The sequence below is a fragment of the Candoia aspera genome, chromosome 1 (genome assembly GCF_035149785.1).
Source record: "Candoia aspera isolate rCanAsp1 chromosome 1, rCanAsp1.hap2, whole genome shotgun sequence".
Taxonomy (NCBI): domain Eukaryota; kingdom Metazoa; phylum Chordata; class Lepidosauria; order Squamata; family Boidae; genus Candoia; species Candoia aspera.
The window spans coordinates 274,549,217-274,567,875 of NC_086153.1; the positions used below are offsets into that span (position 1 = coordinate 274,549,217).

The following is an 18,659-nucleotide window of genomic DNA, read 5'->3' on the forward strand; positions in this document are numbered from 1 at the left end:
CCTTGTCCTCACAAAGGAAATGTACTGTTTTATACAATACTGTAGAATGGACATTCTAATTTTTAGAATATGATTGCACATGTTTGAATAATAGATGAAGTTTGCTCCATAATTTACACAAACAAATTATGGGTTTTACATTTTACAAACATCGCATCAGAAGCAACTTCTGAAATCTGCTCAACTGTCTCTTAAATAGTAGATACAATGGGCAAGTATCTTCTTTCTAGGAACCTCAAATGTTCAACAATTCTTGCCAAAGTGGGAATCAGCTGCTGGCAGGGTAGCTTATGTTGCAATTGTCCTGAAATTATTTCCTGTCTTTCCATCACAATTTTCTCTTATTAAGTACCACCTCCTAACCTGGATGACTGGATATACTGAAATCAGATTCCACTACCTTTCAAGAGAGTGGATAGAATGTCAAGAAAAACTTGAGTAAACATATTTTGTGTAAGTTTCATAAGATAAAATAGTATTTAAATTATTTGGGTACCAAAGAGAATGCCTCCGCTTGCAGATTTGTCATTTTAGAAGTGACTCTCATTGACTTATTAGAGACTTGAAGAGGTTGTGCAAAGCTCCAATCCTCCATCCTATGTCCCAGTGTAGCTGAGGGGCAACTATTTCTAATAATAACTGTTCCATAATGATCTTTTATACCTCTGAAGTAGTGCTATCCAAGAGAGCAGTTTCAACCAGGGACCATGACAATTGTTAGTTTTGAAGGCCCTGTCTTAGATAGATTGAACATTATTTAAGCAAAAGAAATGTGAGAGACAAAATATTCAAGAATTCCTGAGGTTCGTTCAGCCTTCAGTCCCTCAGAACACAAGTTACAGTATTTACCCAAAAGGAAGATGATTCTGATTTATGGTAATTCCCACACACCACCACCCAACTTCTCTGCCTCCATTATTGTATTATCAGGTACTTTAAGGTAACCCTCCTATTATAAAGGTATGTTTTGGGGGGAGGGGAATTCCATTCTTCCTTCCTGGTAAATACTTTAATTACAGCCTTGCAAAATTATCTTGGAATAATTTCCACTGGATATACAAAGGTTTACTTCAAATTAAAAATGTAGTGGGTTGCATTATTTGAAAATGTGTTATCCTGAATATGCTTTCTCTAAAGCAACATGTTAGGAAACCTTTTTAAGAAACATGTGACAATTCTTTGGCCCATTCATTCTCACTTACTTACTTACTTAAAGTTCATATACTCAAAATACAGAAATAGACTTTGCAACTTAGATACTTAGAACTTCAGAAAGGAAAGCTCAGATGGTCCTGCTACAGTGGTATTTTATCCATAACATTTGTTCCTTTGGAAGGCAACAAACTAACAGGTGCCAACAGATGAGCCTGCTCTACTTGTGCTGAAACGTATTTTGTGAAGTGGAGACTCATATTTCCTCATATTTCAATTAGAGGCTCATACTCTCCCAACCTGTATTATAGGTCATAAAAGTCTCACCTATTTCTCCTTGTGAATAGATGCATTTAGACAAAGGCCTTTTGGACTAGCAGTCAAAAGGAACTGCACAACTATTTTTCTCAACTTTTTCTCAGGAAAGAAAAATTATAAAAGAAACAGTAGGAAAAGATAGCAGAACTTCACATGAAGGAAACACATCACTGGGATCTTTTGAAAAGTCCTTGAATCAGGTCAGACAACCATGCAATAAAAGAAGCCAATGCTTTCTTCGGTGGAGATAGCCAGCTTGATTCACAGAACTGACAGGATGCCATACACAAGAGACACAAAAGCAGGAAGACTCATTTGAGTATCATGAAAATTAGGTACACTAGGATGGCTTAATAATTTGCATAAATGCAGGGGGGAAATATTTTACTTCTTTCTTTTATATGATTTCAGCAAATAGATAGTAAAACTTCGTTATCTTTTACATTGAAAAGCTTTAACTTTTATAGCACAGCAGGAAATGTCAAAAGGCCAATTATTTTTCTGACTGAAACATTTCATTCATAGATTATTAATCTACATTGTTTTTTATCTTGATTGTATACATAGGCTGTAGAAATTTTTAAAAATAAATTTTTTGAACAAAACTATCAGAGAGAGAACAATCTCATTTACAAAACAGAAATTAATTTCACATTTTTCCTCCTAGGAAGCTTAAATTCCTGTGCATCACCTCTCATTCTGGTAGAAACCTTCAAGACTGGCTATGTAGAACCAATTCCTAAATCAAACAGATTAAAGTAGATATTATCACAGAGAGAATCTGAGAAGCACTTTGATTACTACGTCAGATGAAGTAAATTAAATTTTGAGAGAGTGTATTTGTTTACAGAAGGGGTGGGTACCCTGAAACCCCAGAGTCTCACCATTTTTGTGCCCTGTATCTAGGCATTCATCAGGCCAAAACCAAACATCACAAAACAGGACATCATATCCAGCATTCAAAATGCATTCAAAAATTTTTGAGACTTGGCAAGGTTATGATGGTATCAACCCAGCAATTTCCATTTGAGTGTCAAAATACTCTCCTGGGAATAAATTGCTTTGAGTACAATCCACCCAAGACTCATGAAACAAATGGAAGCTCAAAAGAAGCCAAATTTCTCCTTGGGCTCTAATTGAAGTCCTTCTAAAATAAATTTATTCATAGGCCAATGGAATGGTTAGGCAGACCATGAATCTGGATTTCATGGTCTTTTGGAGGGGGGCAGAATGGAAAATATAGCCATATGTCTTACTTGGGAACATGCACCATTCTTTTTTAGATTTTTAAAGATTTTATTTAGATTTTTTTTAACCTTGCCTTTATTATTTTTATAAATAACTCAAGGAGGTGAACATACCTAGTACTTTGGAGACCTTGGTGCTCCCTGAGCTTGGTTGTTTACTTGCAGATGTTTCATTGCCCAACTAGGCAACATCTTCAGTGCTAGAAGGGAGTGGGGTTTTCTCTCTGTTTATATACAGTAGCTTGCCCTGACAGTGTTGGTGGGGGGGGGGGGTTCTCCTTGGTAGTTCCTTGATTAGGCAGCCTAAACAACCAAGCTCAGAGAGGACCCAGGACTCCACAGTTCAACCCTGAGCTACAGATATTCTCTTTGATTGATACCTAGTACCCCTTCCTCCTCCTATTTTTCCCACAACAACCACCCTGTGAGGTGAGTTGGGCTGAGAGAGTGACTGGCCCAAGGTCACCCAGCCGGCTTTTGTGCCTAAGGCAGGACTAGAACTCACTGTCTCCTGGTATCTAGCCCAGCACCTTAACCACTAGACCAAACTGGCTCAGAAAACAAGAATGTACTTCTCAGGCAAAGAATAAAGTATGTGAGACTAGATACATGGAATTTGCTCTATGTATGTGTATGTGTACATGTGTGTGTGTATGTGTGTTTTGATACTTATCTATATGCCCAGTGGAAATTGTACACAGAGGAAGAGAAATATACATACAGAAGAATGTTATACACACACACACAGGACAATGTCGCCCACCCTCCCTATGCTTAGGGGAGGACTAGAACCAGGGGTCTCCCAGCTCCTGCAGCACACTGGTTCTCCCTCATACACACATAGATGCACATAACAAGAAATGGGCATCATCCCCTTAGGTGGGTACAGCTGATCTGTATCAACCCAAGGGCTGATGCTGAGCCTCTTTGCTGCTACCCTGATAATATGCCACCCTGGATGGCCTTACGGCTCCTGTTGGCTGAGCAGGCCTGTATTTAGCCTTTAGTTTTACCTGCATGGAAGTTACTGGGTGACCCCGCCCCCCCGGAGCAATACTCCTAACATGCCTTCTTAAAGGAGAAACTGAGTGACTTTGCAACTCTTTCACTTGGTGGCTCAGGGATCTAAGAGGGGCTTACCCATCTCCTACCCCCATAACAGGCAGGTTATGAGCTATCAGATCTATTACGGCTGCAAAGTTAGGTCAGATGGAAAAGGAGGGTCTGTTTCTCGTCCACATTATCTCCCGCGGTCGCCTCGGGTCTAGCCCCTCATGTGTCTTTGAGGGCAGAATACTTGACGCGGCAGCCTCCTCACAGACTACAGCACAGACCCATCTTTCGGCTCAAGGAGTCGCGGAGGACGCGGGGCCTGGGCCGGCTGCCGAAGGAAATAAACGGGCCGCGTGCAAATTGCCAGGAGGTAAATTATTCAAACCAGGAAGGGAACGCAGCCAACCAAGGACCTGAACGGAGTAACTCTTCCCTTGCTACGGCTCGTCAGCTCAGCACACGACGCAGGCAGCCAAGCAAGCAAAGGTCGAGGATGAGGTCTGCGGCAGCGCGCGGATAGCGGAACCGAGTTGAGGAAGTCGGCCTGGTCTTCCCTTGCGTCCTCTCACAGTCTCGCTTCCCAGCTTGCACCTTCAGGGCGCAGCCGCGAAGGGGTTAAGCGATCGAAGGACTGTGGGCGGGGGAGGCGGCCGGCTGTCAGGAGGGAGCATGTGCAGTTTGCATTGAAACCGCATCCACGCTATGGGTCCTCTTCATTGGCACAGTTGATCTTCAGCCGCGGCGGCGGAGCGGCTACAAAAGGAACAGCTGCCGGCGCTCGGATCCGTCCATGGAGCTAAGGCGGATGAAGTGCTGCTGAGCGGATATCATCCGCGCCGCTGCGGTGAGCAGGCACCTGCGCCGGGGCTCTCCTTGCCCACCGTCCCGCTCCCCAGCGTCACCCGCCGGGTAGGTGCATCCGCAGAGGCCTCCTCCTTCCTGCAACGGGTGCGGGTCGTAGATGCTCGGAGGCGGAGGACGAGGGCGACCATGGTCAGCGCGGCCGGGGTTTCCCCTTGACCCGGTGCAGCTCCCAGCCATGGGGAATTCCGTGGGGATCCGAGCGGGACGGTCGGCTGAGAGGAGGAGAGCTCAGACCGTAAGAGAGCAAGGAGGTGCTTGGGGGAAACGGAAGGCAAACGGGCGTTTTTCTTTGGCTGCCCTTCTGCCGGATCCTGCTCCTTAATCGCTTCCCAGCCTCCCATCTTCCTGCCTCCGTTCTCCGCTTCCGATCCGCCACGCCCCCGCCGGCCTGGGAAGGATGCTGAGCTGCTGCATCCTGTTTGGTCGGCTGAAGCGGGCTCAGATGAGTTCCGCCCGAGGCTTCCTAGCGCGCGCCTCTCCTTTTTGCCCCGCGGGAGCTACGAAGCCCCAGCGCGCCGTCTACGCTCGGCCGTGTGTATCGGGGGAAGTGGGGGAATCCTCCTGCTCGAACGCGGGGTAGCTACTTGCGAGCTTTGCATCACGCCCGGGTATTTCTGGCCTCTCTCCCTTCTCTGAAAGGCTCTGCTCGAACGCGGCGCCCTCCAGATCTCTCCCAGAATACAAATCGCTTCGTTCGCAGGCGGCATGGTCACCTAGTGCTGCTGATGGTGTAGTCTGATTGCTAAGACCTCGGACTTCCTCGGATTGTCAGCAAGTGCTCTGCTCCTCTATTTTCCCTGTCATGTATTCGACTTCAGCCCCCCCCCGCCCCAGATTCCGGAGGGCCCCAAATTGGGAGGATGTGTCCTCCAGCTCTCAGGGTTGTTACCTCTAATCCTACTGTTCTTGCCCTACAATGATTTTTAAAAAGCATTTTTATAAAATTCCTTTGCAAAGTAAGCATTTGGTGAATTAGTTTTCATGTCAATCCTGTGAGACAGGCTGGCATACAATTATTCCCATTTTGTAATAGAAGAGAAGATAGGAGATGGGTCTTGAGGCAGATCTAAGCATTACTCTCTGTTAAAACTCACAATCTTTCCACAAGCTTTATTCCCTCTGCATACACCACGCAGCTCACATGGAATATGTCTCCCACCTACTCTGCCCACTTTGGCAGCTAAGGAGTTCCTTGGCAGTTTCCTATCTATGTCCCCACATAATTCAGTTGGTGCTCTCCAATGTGTGATAGTATTTTAATGGATTTTGGTGTTGCAGAGTATGGGGTCCTTTCTCTGGAATCAGTCATGGTTCTTTAGTTACTTTCTTATAGTAAGCTTTATTAGATTAGTTATTCTCTGATAGTAAGCTTTATTAGATTGGTAGTAGAAACATCTATAAGTACTTGGGTGTTTAGGGAAGACTCTTCCAACCTGAAGCCCTCCAATGTGCTGGACTACACCTGCCACTCCACAACCAGCCTGCTTTGGTATGCTGCCCAGGGATGAGGTGAATGGTAGTCTCACACACCTCAGGTGCCAGTTATAAGAAGGGTGGTCTAGATAGAGCTTCCTATACGTCCAGTGGGTAGAAGTGCTTACCTCGGGGGTGCGGGCATATAAATCAAGTGCAGCTGGTATGGGTAGATTGCAATGTGTAAGATGTTAGGCTTGACCCAACATCTTACACATAATTGTAACTATTTATTTATGTAATCAATTAGATCATTGCATTGAAGGGTATTGTGTTTGGGGGAAGAAGTTAAAATATGCCTGTGCTGATCACTGTGGAAATCATTAAATAATATGTGACCCAGCCCCTGTAAACTGTGTTCTTTTTCTCATTAGCAGTATTACTTTCATTCCCTACTGAAAGTCAGGAAGTTTTTCCACATTTGCTGTGATCCATAAAACAAAAGTATGTATTCCTTTTAAATTTTTAGCTGCAAAAAGCCCTTTGGGCACTACACTTGAGTGGAATGGAGAAGTGTTACTCTTCCTGCTTTTCCTGGTTAATTATTTGTAAAGGGGAAAACATCACTTACCATGTATCAGCATCCCACAGATATATGGGGATGCTGTGACCAAGAATCTTGTGCTGAAACTAGTTGGACTGTATTGACTGAAACAGGCAGAGTTTTAAAGTAATGATGATAATCTCCAGCACTGGGGAATAAATGGAACCTTGGGCAACAGGCTGAATGTCTTTCCAGTTGAAGTAACCTTGCTAACCCTATGAAACTGTTGCATTTTTGTGAATTTTTAACCTGATAAATGTCCAATTCTAAGAATAAGTTTTCTAAGTAAAGTTGAAAACTTCAAATAAATATAGCAAATTACTACAGCAAGATAATGTTCATTTTCTTCAGAGAAATCTGAATTATGCAAATAGAATAAACTATTAATTAGGCCTACATATTTCCTTATTTGAGGCATAACTGATTCTGCTCCTGTTTGTCATGGAGAGAGTTATGGAACGTTTACACCTGAACACCCAACCTTAGGAAATTATTTTAAGCCCTATCACTAAACTTCTGAGATTTAAATAGGCATAGGCCACACATATTGAAGACTATTTGTTGTAGCCAGAAGGTGCAGAAAAGTACTTTAAAAATGTAATATGAAGTTCTTGGAATGCTGGATTAAGTATTTATTACCATATTGTCTGATTCTGTTCTTTTCTCATTATTAGTTTTTTTCCACCATGATTCTAAACAGAACCCTGATTGTATTTAGTCAGCTAGGTTAGAGTGATTTTGATCTTATACTGTGGTATACTGTACTCCATTGGAAAAACTACTGGAGATCTATGTTGCTTAAAATCTAGAAAAAAATCCTTAACTTTAGAACTTTACATGCAACAAGGTAATATTTTCCTGCACTGAAAAAGAAGAAAGTGATACAATTACTGGGTTAATCCCATAGAATCTATGGTATAGTTCTTGCTTTCCCCACATTTTAAATAATCACAGGACTGGTTACTATGTATGACATAAAGAACAGGCAGAATTAGTTGTTTAAAATGTATTTTTTTGAGACAGTGGAATTTTGGGGGAAAATCATTAGACTCCAGTAACTGAGCAGTATATGAAATAAATGTAGGTATTGATCCAGCCATATTTAAGCCTTTTTAGTAGAAGGTATTAAAGGTATTCTTAGTTTTGGCTGGAGAGCACCTAAATTAATTTCTATGACTAGCTCTAAAATGTTGGGCTAGAACCATAGGACGTGAAAAATAACATGGTTTGAGCTTTTTACTGTTTACACTCTGAAATGTCATATTGTTAGTACAACTCACTTCCTAGTCGAAGGACACATGATGTAAACCCAGAAGTAGGAGGGTTTTCTAATTGCTGAATTGCAGAACTTCGGAGTCTGCTTATAGACACACAGTAAATGTTTTTTAGAGTAAAAAATGCCTATCAGGGATTTTTGTTGTTGTCCTTTATTGACAAAAACTGGATGGAAGACCAAAGTAATAAAAATTGTAAACCTTCTTGGAAATATTGCTAAAAATCAGTGGATAAATACATATTAAAACAAACATATACAAAAGGACAAAATATCTGTGATCACAAAGCAAGTCCTACAATGTGGAAACAATTATCCTTTGTGAAAGGAAACAGCTTTCAAACTAGTTTCATAGTATACAAACTTGCTGGAGTGATATTTAGAAGAGAATTAACTTTTTGTTTTAGGGTTGGCATATCAGCAGTTTTGATTTCTAGCCAAATGCAAACTTTCTCCCCCATTGCTGCTAAGCTGCTCATTCAAATCCAAACAAGGAATTGGATGAATAAAATACAGTGTAAGAGAGAATAAATTCTTATTCCATTGCCAGGAATAGTGTATCTGGAAAACAATATAGTTGTTCCAACTAGTGTATGAGAAGCATTTATGTTTATATCTCACCTGATAGGTGCAGCTTTTAATCTTCTAGGTCTTAGAGCAGTGTTTCTCAGCCGTGGCAGCTTGAAGATGTGTTGAACACTTGAAGATGTGTTCAACTCCACTGAATTCTGGTAGTTGAAGTCCACAAATCTTCAAGCTTCCAAGGTTGAGAAACACTGTCTTAGAAACTGGGACATGGTGCAACTTCTTCCTTTCTTGATCATATTTTACATACACCCCAACTTTAATCTGATTATATTTGTTGGTAACAAACCAGGCTGCCCATTACTACAGTAAGTTTATCTGTTTAGCTTTGAATTATGAATTTGAATTGTGACTTTGGACCCCAGTCACCGGGAATTTTCAGTACTGAACAGGGCTTTTTAAATTTGACATCTGTAGCTTAAATCTGATATTTTATCCATAAGAGCTTTCATAAAGAAATGTAAAGTAATTGATGCCAACTTCAGGTTCTGGAAAACTTTTGGCAAAAAAACCTGTTCCCACTGGTCTTTCAATATTTTTTTTCTCCTTTGAGAATGTGTTGGACTGCAGCTTCTGTCATGGAGGGTACTAGGTTGGGGAAAGCTAGTTAAAAGGATAGGGCATAACAGGTGAACCCAACTGCTCCATCTTCTCCTATTAGTAACCACAATTGTACAATGTCTATTAGGACCAATCCAAATAACAGTATAAGAGTGTACAATACAATACAATACAAAACAAAACAATAATAAAATAAAATAAATAAGAGTGTACAAGTGTACAAGTTTTTGAGTTGAGCTGAATATTCTTCATCAGACAATGTGTTACAAAAAAAGGGGATGGGCAAAACAAGGAAGTCCTAAAGTTAGACCAGATGTTATGTCTACCAGCAGTATAGAATCAGGGCCTTTCCCCACCTACATGCAACCACATTATAAATGTGCCTGGCAACATCTTTTTTTCTTTGTGTCCCCAAGGCTTTGTTCTCAGTCCATGAGTGAGACAAACTTAAGTCATCCTTAGCTGCCTGGTGTGATAAATACTGTTGCCTGTTTAAGCTGACAGCATCCAGTGACAGCTGTGATGATGTAAAACCTATTATGCTTTATGTCCGAGATGGTCAGCTGACCAGTAGTTGGTGGGATTAGAGCAGTGCTTTTTGCCCATTTCAGGCTGATGAAGGCACTCCCTTCTGGTCCCCAGTCATCCGGTCTGCCGCCTAAGAGTTGGGTATGGCAGTGGTTTATCAGAACTGAGCAATAACACAAAACTGCTCAGCTACCAGTACTCTAAGTGCTTTTATCCATGTCCTAGAACAAGGCTGAACTGAACAAGCTGAAATGATACAGCACTGAATGATAGGACTAATCTCTCTCTCCTCTCCTCCCCCCTTTTCCTCCTGAACACATCACAGTAGAATCTGGAAGCTGACATTGTTACTTATCTAAAGGAAAGGGAAATGAATCCTAAATAAAATACTGTTGGTAACTCAGCTCCCTTTGTGATTCAATCTCTTCCCCCATAACGTTATTCAACTTGGGTTATACCACAAGGGGGTATAGGAGGAGTGGAAGAGGAGCAGGAAGTAGTTTAAACCTGCTTCATCCTGATACAGTAGATATCTTTGCCATCAGCTGTTGACATGCTGATGAGGGAAGATGACAAAGCCAGAGGGCTCAACCAATTGCGTATCAGGCACTGCACATGCATAATCAGGAAAGCACACATAGGTGGAGCAAATGCAATAGAAACTAGATAGAAAATTGCATGCAAATACAGTCTTCCACAAATTCAAGAATGAGTGGACAGCCTTTAACTGAGCAGTATGGAAAGACCCTTAATCTTGAGGTGGTGGTTATAGATGTAAGCCATTCTTTGCAAGTCAATAGACTGGTGTCAGGATTCACTTAGCTTTCAAGGTCAAGGAAAATGGTAGCTCCTCACAACTTGTAAAAGGCATAGGGAATGCCCTTGAAGGACTGTCATGTTCGCCGTTCCAATGTTGCTGGTACATCGTAACGTTTTGCATGTCATTTCACTGCTACGTGTTTCATCTGGGAAGGGAGGAGGATTCCATCTTGTGGAGTTGTTATCTGTTGGCTGCTGGTTTGGAATGTGTTTGGGTTATCTCATGTGTTCAAGGTTATTTTCCCAGGACATCAGTGGAAACAGTTACCAGCACCTGGAGGGGGGGAGTTTGCAACGGCAGGGCGAGGGGCGGGATTACGTTTTGAGCCGAGGGTTTTTAGTTTGTATTTGGCGCGTTTTTGCTCATTCTCAGCTTTCTCTGTATTTGCATACTATTCTTCTAATAAATCAGATATCATTAAGTACCTGCTTGTGAGTCTGAGTATATTGGGATAGGCAATCATTACAGACAGGAAGAAGAGCTGCTACCAAGGCAACAATCAGACCTTGGTGGCTTGAACTCATTCCAAGAAACTAATTTGAGCAAACTTCTCAGACTGGCCCCTCCCTAATTTGCATGAAGATAGAATGAGGGAGAGGGGAAGCACATGCAGACTTGCAGGATTCTGTTGCTATAGCTTTACAATAAAAGTAGTTCTAGACCTGTATGGTATTGGTTTCTTAGACTGGTCTACTTTATAGGGCTGACACAATTCTGTAAATGGAAAGTTCATTGTTCATTCTGCTTCTTACCTTAGTGAAGTAGATAAGCTCCTAGCCTGACAGAATAGTAGTTACTAGAAAAACTATATGCTAATACAAGCTTGGATCCCAGTGATTTTCTAACATTAATGCCAATTCTGAAAATAATTAGAATAATGTTTTGGAGAGAGAAAGTTTTTTATTTGTGACCAAATCTGGCTGGCTTGATCTAGTAATAACAGGAAACATGATTACCTATCCCTCCCCACTTCCAGCTCTGCCCAGCATTAATTAGGACAGATTATAAGAATAAGCTCCTGGAGAAATCTCAGAATAAAAGATTGGCCTACTTTTTAAACAAATGACTTTTGTCACATCAGCTTTGTTTCATAGGTAAACATGGAAAGAGTGTTTCCTATTATGGAGCTGGAAAGAGCAATTTAGGCCACCAAATTCATGCCCCCTTTCTACCTTCACTCAGAGCAGGAATCCAGAATGAAGCCTTCTAGACAGGTAGCTGTCTATCCTCTGCTTCAACACATACACTGAAATGAAGCCTACCACCTCTCGTAAGTAACTACTTCCATTGGTCCACTGGTCTTCCTTTCAGAAAGCATTTTGTAACATTCAAAGTCTGCTTTCTTGTAACTTAAATCTGTTACTTGGTGTCCAGTACTTTGGACTGAGAGAGAACAGAGCACTATAACCAAGTTACGTATCGCCCATCCTATATTTATCCATTTGACTGTTATTTTTGAAGGTGTTTGTTTCCTACATTCCTTTTGGTCTCTCTTAAATTTCATCCCATTACTTTTAGCCATTAAATTTCATCCTACTGTAGTTATGTTGCTTTGCAGTAACAAAATAGTAATCTGTTATGCAGAGAAAGGGGCTGTCTAGAAAAACTGTGATATGTCAGATCAAACTCAGCAGGGAATCTCATTGAGAATGAACTATAGGATGCACAGTTGATGCATCAGTATGATGAGCAGATTATATTTTATTAGCCCAATAGAAAACCCGTATCTTTCCTCCTATCAAATGGCATATTGTAGTGTGGGAAGTGTGTAGTTCTTGACATGTAGCTTATTATCTGTGGGCCCATATCTGACTTTGCCTGTTCTAACCTGTTACTTCCTGTGTTGATTAAAAAGGAAGGAACAGTCTGCTGAGGAATTCTTAGAGTCACTCTTGAAATGGAAGAAAAAGTCTATAAAGTTCCCTTTGAGACATTATAAATGTACCATTACAACTACCGCTGAAAGTCATACTCAGCTTAAGAAAAAAAACATAGAGGAAAGCAACTTACATAAAAGTAATAATGAAATGCAAAAGTAAAAACAAAATCCAAATAAACAGTACTAAAATAAATGACACTGTGACTGCAATCAAATAACAGTTTCAGCAGGAACTCAGGAAAAAAAAGAAGACAATGGAGATGGAAGAAAAGCATAAACAAATCTATTATGATCCTAAAGAGCAATGTGATCACACGTCTCTCAAGAATAAAAGTCCTGGGTCCTATAGTGCTTCCTTGGAGAGAAAGCTCAATTAGGTTGGTGCCACAACTTGAGAAGACTATCCAGTATTTGCCAGAAGCACAAACAGAGGCACAAATACTGAATTTTAACAGTATATATGGAGGAAGACAATCTTTACATTCTTGATCATGAACCATCAATTCAATACAACAGAAAAACAAAAAGTAAGTGCAATATCATGGTTAAAACGCAGAATTTATAAGTTAAGCTTATATTGTAAGAAGAGTGAGCTGGGGTGGTGGTGGAATTCCTTGCCTACTGTGGAAAATACAAATGGACCCCCCTTCACTGAGTGGTGCCACCATAAGCACAAAAGTTGTGACTTCAGAGGGTGGAACTATCCAGAAAAGGGAGTCCAGTGATCTTAAGGTATAGGCCAAAATAACGGGAAGGAAGTGTTCCTTGAGGTATCCCAAAATTAAGGGATGGAAGACATTAAAGGCAAGGGCAAGTACAGGTAGTCCTCGGGTTACGACGGCAGTTGGGACCAGCATTGCCATCACTAAGCAATGCAGTTGTAAAGCATGACATCATGTGATCACACTGCTTAGCAACAATCCCAGCAGTCCCAGTTGCTGTCATAACTCTTAAGATGCGCGGGTCATTAAGCAGGAAGCAGTGGGAGTCCCAGGTAAGTAGCATGGGGGTGCTGCAGGGGGGTGGGGGAGGCTGGAGGAGGCCTGGTGCAGGCCATGGTGAATTGGGGGAGGCTGGGGGAGGGGCCTACTGTGGCATGAGCACAGGAAGGCCATGGGGTGGAGGGAGTGGCATGGTGTGAGTGCAGGAAAGTCTGAGGGACTTACCAGAGTGATTTGCGACCTTCCCTGCCCCCATTGACTTTGCTTGTGGGAAGCCAGCAGGGAGGGTTGCAAATGGTGATCACGTGACCATGGCTCCCTGCAACGTTGTAATCACGAGCCAGGTACCCAAGCACCCAGATAGCGATCATGTGACCATGGGGGTGCTGTGATGGCCAGATGATCAAGGATTGGTTGTATATCCATTTTTTCAGCACTGCCATAATTTTGACGGTCGCTGAACGAATGGATGTAAGCTGAGGACTACCTGTATTTGGAACTGACTTCTGATAGGCAGCTGTTTTTGCAGAACTGTTGAGATATAACCTCTGCCAGTAAACTGGCAGCTAGATTCTAAACTGACTGAAGAGACTGACTGAAGTGACTGTCTAGTAAATCTTCAAAGGCAGACTCACATGCAACATATTATTGTGATTTAATACAGAGGTGACATTTCATTCCTTATTGGAATACTTTTTGTATAAGCTTTGCCACATTGGATTAGCTTTTAACATTATAGTTTGTTTTAGAGCCAGTTTGGTCTAGTGGTTAAGGCTCCAGGCCAGAAACCAGGATACTGGGAGTTCTAGTTCCGCTTTAGGCATGAAAGCCGGCTGGGTGACTTTGGGCCAGTCATTCTCTCTCAGCCCATGATGTCAGGCTTGGGCGACAAGCAGGTCAGTTAATTCCTGTCACAGCCAACAGATCAACATTTGGTTAATCTGAAAAAAGTGGACCCTGCGCCTGTGGGAAAAATGCTAGGAAGAAAAAGAATAGTTTGTTTTATAAAACATAGCCAAACTTTGACTATCTAGCAGCAAAATGTTGCAGATAAATATGGCTGGTCACACTCTATATAATACTTGGTTTGTTGAACAAACCATAGGGGCCTGATTCACACATAATGATACATACATCATGCTAAACCATCATGATAAGCCAAAAACAAATTAGTGCAATTTTTAAATCTAGCTGCTCTATTTGTAGTAAAATGTATTTGGTTCTTCTTAACAGATAACTTTGATGTCAAATGCTCCTCATGTTATATTGGCTTTGTGTTACATAATATAGTTCTGTCTTTTTAGTTCAGCTTCTAAAATTGTCAGAGATGTATTATATTTATTCATCAAAGCACCTGCCTTCAAAGTCAGGCCATTTTAACTATACTTTGTAGCTTTTCCAGCTATTATCACTTTTCTAACTACCAGGAGGCAATTGTATTGAAGGTCAATATAACTGAAAACACTACACAGGATATACACAGTATAAAAATACAGAAATTTCCTTCCAAGGGTATGTTGGAAGGTCATGTAAAACCTTGTACATGGGGGGGGGGGCATGACATAATACAACATCTGCATTTCTCTCTTTCCGTCTTTGTCTCTCTCTGACTTAACAGAAGGTAGACTATGTATACCATTTTGATAGATCACTCTTCTGCTAACTCTGCAATCACAATATGGAATGAAATTAACTTGGAAATGGTATACTATTTTTCTCACCGAGTGCTTGTTTGTAACAGTTGTAGATTAAAGTTCTTTTGAAAGACATCTTCACACAGTGCTCTTAGAATAAATTCAGTGGGGAAGAAAGGAACAGTATCATGTGCTTTACTACCAGTGAATTAACTGATCTACTGCCGTAGTTGGGAACTCTTCCTAATAAATCCTCTCCATGTGCAATTTTGTCTCCAGGTTCTGTATAAAAAACAGATTTGAGGAAAGGACCTCATTTATTAGGCACTTTTAGTATCACAATTTATCTTCTGTATATAGCATAAGGCTTGAGAACTGGTGATCATTAGTTAAGAGTTAAGAAGGGGTTCTTGAACTTCAGCCTCTCTGTTGCTTGTTCCATTTTGACCTAGCATCTTTGACCAAAATCAAGTGTCTGATATAACTTTCTATAGCAATGAAGAGAAAAATTTAGCTAATAATTATATAATCTTCAAGGGATTTGAGCAATGCAACCTTTAAAGAAGCCAGAAACAAGAGGTTCAGCTGATAAGTGAGATGAGTGTTTGTTTAATAAAAACTTTGCTGCACACAGTTGTATTGGTAGTTAATAGAAAATGCATTTTATCTCAAGGCACTACCTTTCTTACTGATGCAACACTATTGTGCCCTGTAATTCTGTGCAAACTGCTTTGTGGAATGAGATAGAAAAGCAACAAACACATGCTTAATTTTTTAAAAAAAATCTAATCACAGCTGATTAAGAATTGATTTAAAACATATTTAAAACTTCGCACCCATTTAGCTTGGCTAATAAAATGAGATCAACTAATAGTGTAGTCCTACACATTCCATCTCAGAAGTACAGTAAATCCCATTAAGTTGGAGTGGGTATAAAATAGCAGGCCAGTTCCCTGCTCCAGAATAAAACAATAAAACAGTAGGAGAACCTGGAACAGAACTGAAGTGTCCCAGTAAATCACCCATTGCCTTCTACTGAGTAGGTAACAGTTGGAAAATGTTAATCTGCTAAATTGCTAAGCAACTGCATCCTGACCTTGATTCCTACTGGATCACCAGTGAATTAAATTTTCTGCTTTAAAATTTGATAGAGATGATGTGGATCTTTTTTTTTCTTCTTGTTCATAAGAGGTCCAGTGCCCCATTTTGCTTGTTCAGTGATTTTGGAACAGTGTACATATAATAACTTCTGTGGATTAAATCTTCAGAGGAAACTGGTGCTACTAACTGGAGTTGCACAAGTTACAGGACTGGGGATTCTGACTGAATGTTAGGAAATCCTCCTAACAGAAATAGCAGTTTGACAGTGAAGCCCATTATCCAGATGATAGTGAGAGGTTTTTCTTCACTGGATGTGTTCAAGAAGAGGCTAGGTAGCCAGCTCTCTGCGATGTTTTCATCTGAATTCTTGCACTGAGCAGAGGATTGAACTTAAGAGTCGAAGTGTCTACTTCCAACTCTACAGTTCTGATTCTAGGATTCAAACTGCAGACACTAGTAGGCATTCCTGGTTCTCAAGACTACTGCACTGTTTTAGGGACCGAGGGGATGGCAGGATTTACACTTAAGAGCTTGAAGAAGGGGCATCCTTCCTACTAAAATTCCTCCTGGGGTTCCCCTGCAAGGCTCCCCAGCAAGGTGGTCTGAAAGAACATCATCCATATGTGTGAGTGCACAGATAAACATTTAAAAAACCACAGTAAGCAGCTTCACAGAATGAACTCTACTGGTAATGATAACATACACAATCCCTGGAGGAAGAAGTCATTTTTCCTCCTCTTTTTCTTCTTTACTGGGAAATATTTGTAATTCCATTCAGAAATCTAAGCTTTGGTATAGATGTGAATGGGCTATAGTTGTTGATCAAAAAAAAAAAAGTAGAAATGGAATTGGGTGATGTTTCCAACTCAGCTCTAACTTTAAAAAAAATGCTTAATATCTTGAGGTTTCAACACTTTTCACAAAAATTATCCTGCCAACCATTATATGTACAGTGGCTGAGAGACTGAGAGTTACATTATCCCTGCAAAGTAGTCCAGTATGATTATGCTAGAGGAGGGGGAAAGAGATTGTAATGTATATAACAACCTGCAGAGTAGTCCAGTGTGGAGACCCACGTAATGGGGTGGGGATGGGGCTGAAGGACAGTGATGAAGGACTGGGGATTGCAAAGTTTTGTGTGTGCAGATTTAAACAAGGCCAGATATTTCTTTCCCTTTTCTCCTGAGCCTCTTCTTTTTCTCTTTCTTCCTGTGTGGAGCCTCTCCTTTTGGAATATTTTCTTATAAATTGTAAAAAAAAAAAAAAAAAGGCAAAAGAGACCAGTATTTTCATAATTAACGGTTTTGTTTTGCAACAAAACAAAGTCTAGGACAAAACTTGAGGACAAGTTGCAAGCTAGACCAAGTGGTACTCCATAGTTAAAGGGAGCTAGGGAAGTTTTTAATTACTCGATTTTATAACATTATTTATTTATTTATTTATCATATTTCTTTACCACCCATCTCGTATTGCAACAACTTATAACTTATTCTCAGCCAGTGGGGACATTCCCACAAGAGCATACCAGGATCTTGAAGGGGGTGCATGTAGCTTGAAAAAAACCCTCCTCTTTCCCCATTCACATAGTGAGAGGGGGGACAAAAAGCAGAGGCCTATAATTAGGACTGCAAAAAGATGCACAAACTATTCCTCAACAGTTCTCAAAGAAATACATTTTAAGAAAAGTTGCTTCTTCCAACTAGGCACAAGGCCAAGAGCTAAAGATTTAATTTTTTTTAATTTAAATTTAGAGAGCCAGTTTGGTGTAGTGGTTAAGGCATCAGGCTAGAAACTGGGAGACGGTGAGCTCTAGTCCTTAGGCACAAAGCCAGCTGGGGGATCTTGGGCCAGTCACTTTCTGTCAGCCCTAGGAAGGAGGCAATGGCAAACCACTTCTGAAAAACCTTGCCAAGAAAACTTCAGGGACTGGTCCAGGCAGTTTCTGAGAATCGGACACGATTGAATGGATTAAAAAAAACAAACCACTTTGCTTTGTGTTATATGTGATGGTTAATTTATTTTGAAATTTCAAATAAAATTATTGGAGGAGGAAGGTTTAAAAGAGGCTATGAGATTTTTATAGGTTGATAAAAGGTTGGTCTAGGAAATGTTTATTCGTGTTTACAAAATGAAGAGAAGGGCTGTTACCCAGCAGTCCAGCCTCTGCTTCACAGAGGATTAATCCCAAGCCTCTCCTGATAGGACTAAAACCATGAAGCACTGCTGCCAGTCAGTGTAGACCATACTGAGGCAGATGGAGCCAGGGCCTGATTTGGGATTACTGAGCTCCCCATGTTCATCTTTTAGAAGCTGGAATTCTTTACTTTACAAATCATGTGATGTGTCATGTTTACAAAAATGGAGGCCTTGTGGAAAGTACTGAATACTTCCTTAAGAGTGTGGGACTGTGTTTGTGTCATGGAATATGGCATATTTGCAGAAGAATGGAGAGATGTGTTGTAGTGGTGTGTGCTCTGTGCAGAACTTCCATCATATCCTACCTTGCAGCTGAGCCCCGGCCACTGGAAAAGTTCCCGTAGATGTCATGCATCCCTCTTTTAGCTTGGGTCTCAGATAGTGTATATAACAACTGCATCCTGCAACTGAGTTGTGGATAAGGTACTGTACATGGTTTCATGGGGAGGTCAGTTGTGAAAAAATGGGTAGGTTTTGCTTATCTGAAAAG

At 41.0% G+C, this 18,659-nt stretch overlaps 1 protein-coding gene across 1 annotated transcript in view; it reads left to right on the forward strand.

The window, feature by feature from the left end:
• The first annotated feature begins 4,269 nt into the window (after nucleotides 1-4,269).
• Nucleotides 4,270-18,659, forward strand: part of TMEM229B (transmembrane protein 229B) — a 55,897-nt gene continuing 41,507 nt past the window's right edge. The window contains exon 1 of the mRNA XM_063289803.1: nucleotides 4,270-4,679. The gene's annotated coding sequence lies outside the window, so the exon portion shown is untranslated. The remainder of the gene's footprint in view (nucleotides 4,680-18,659) is intronic.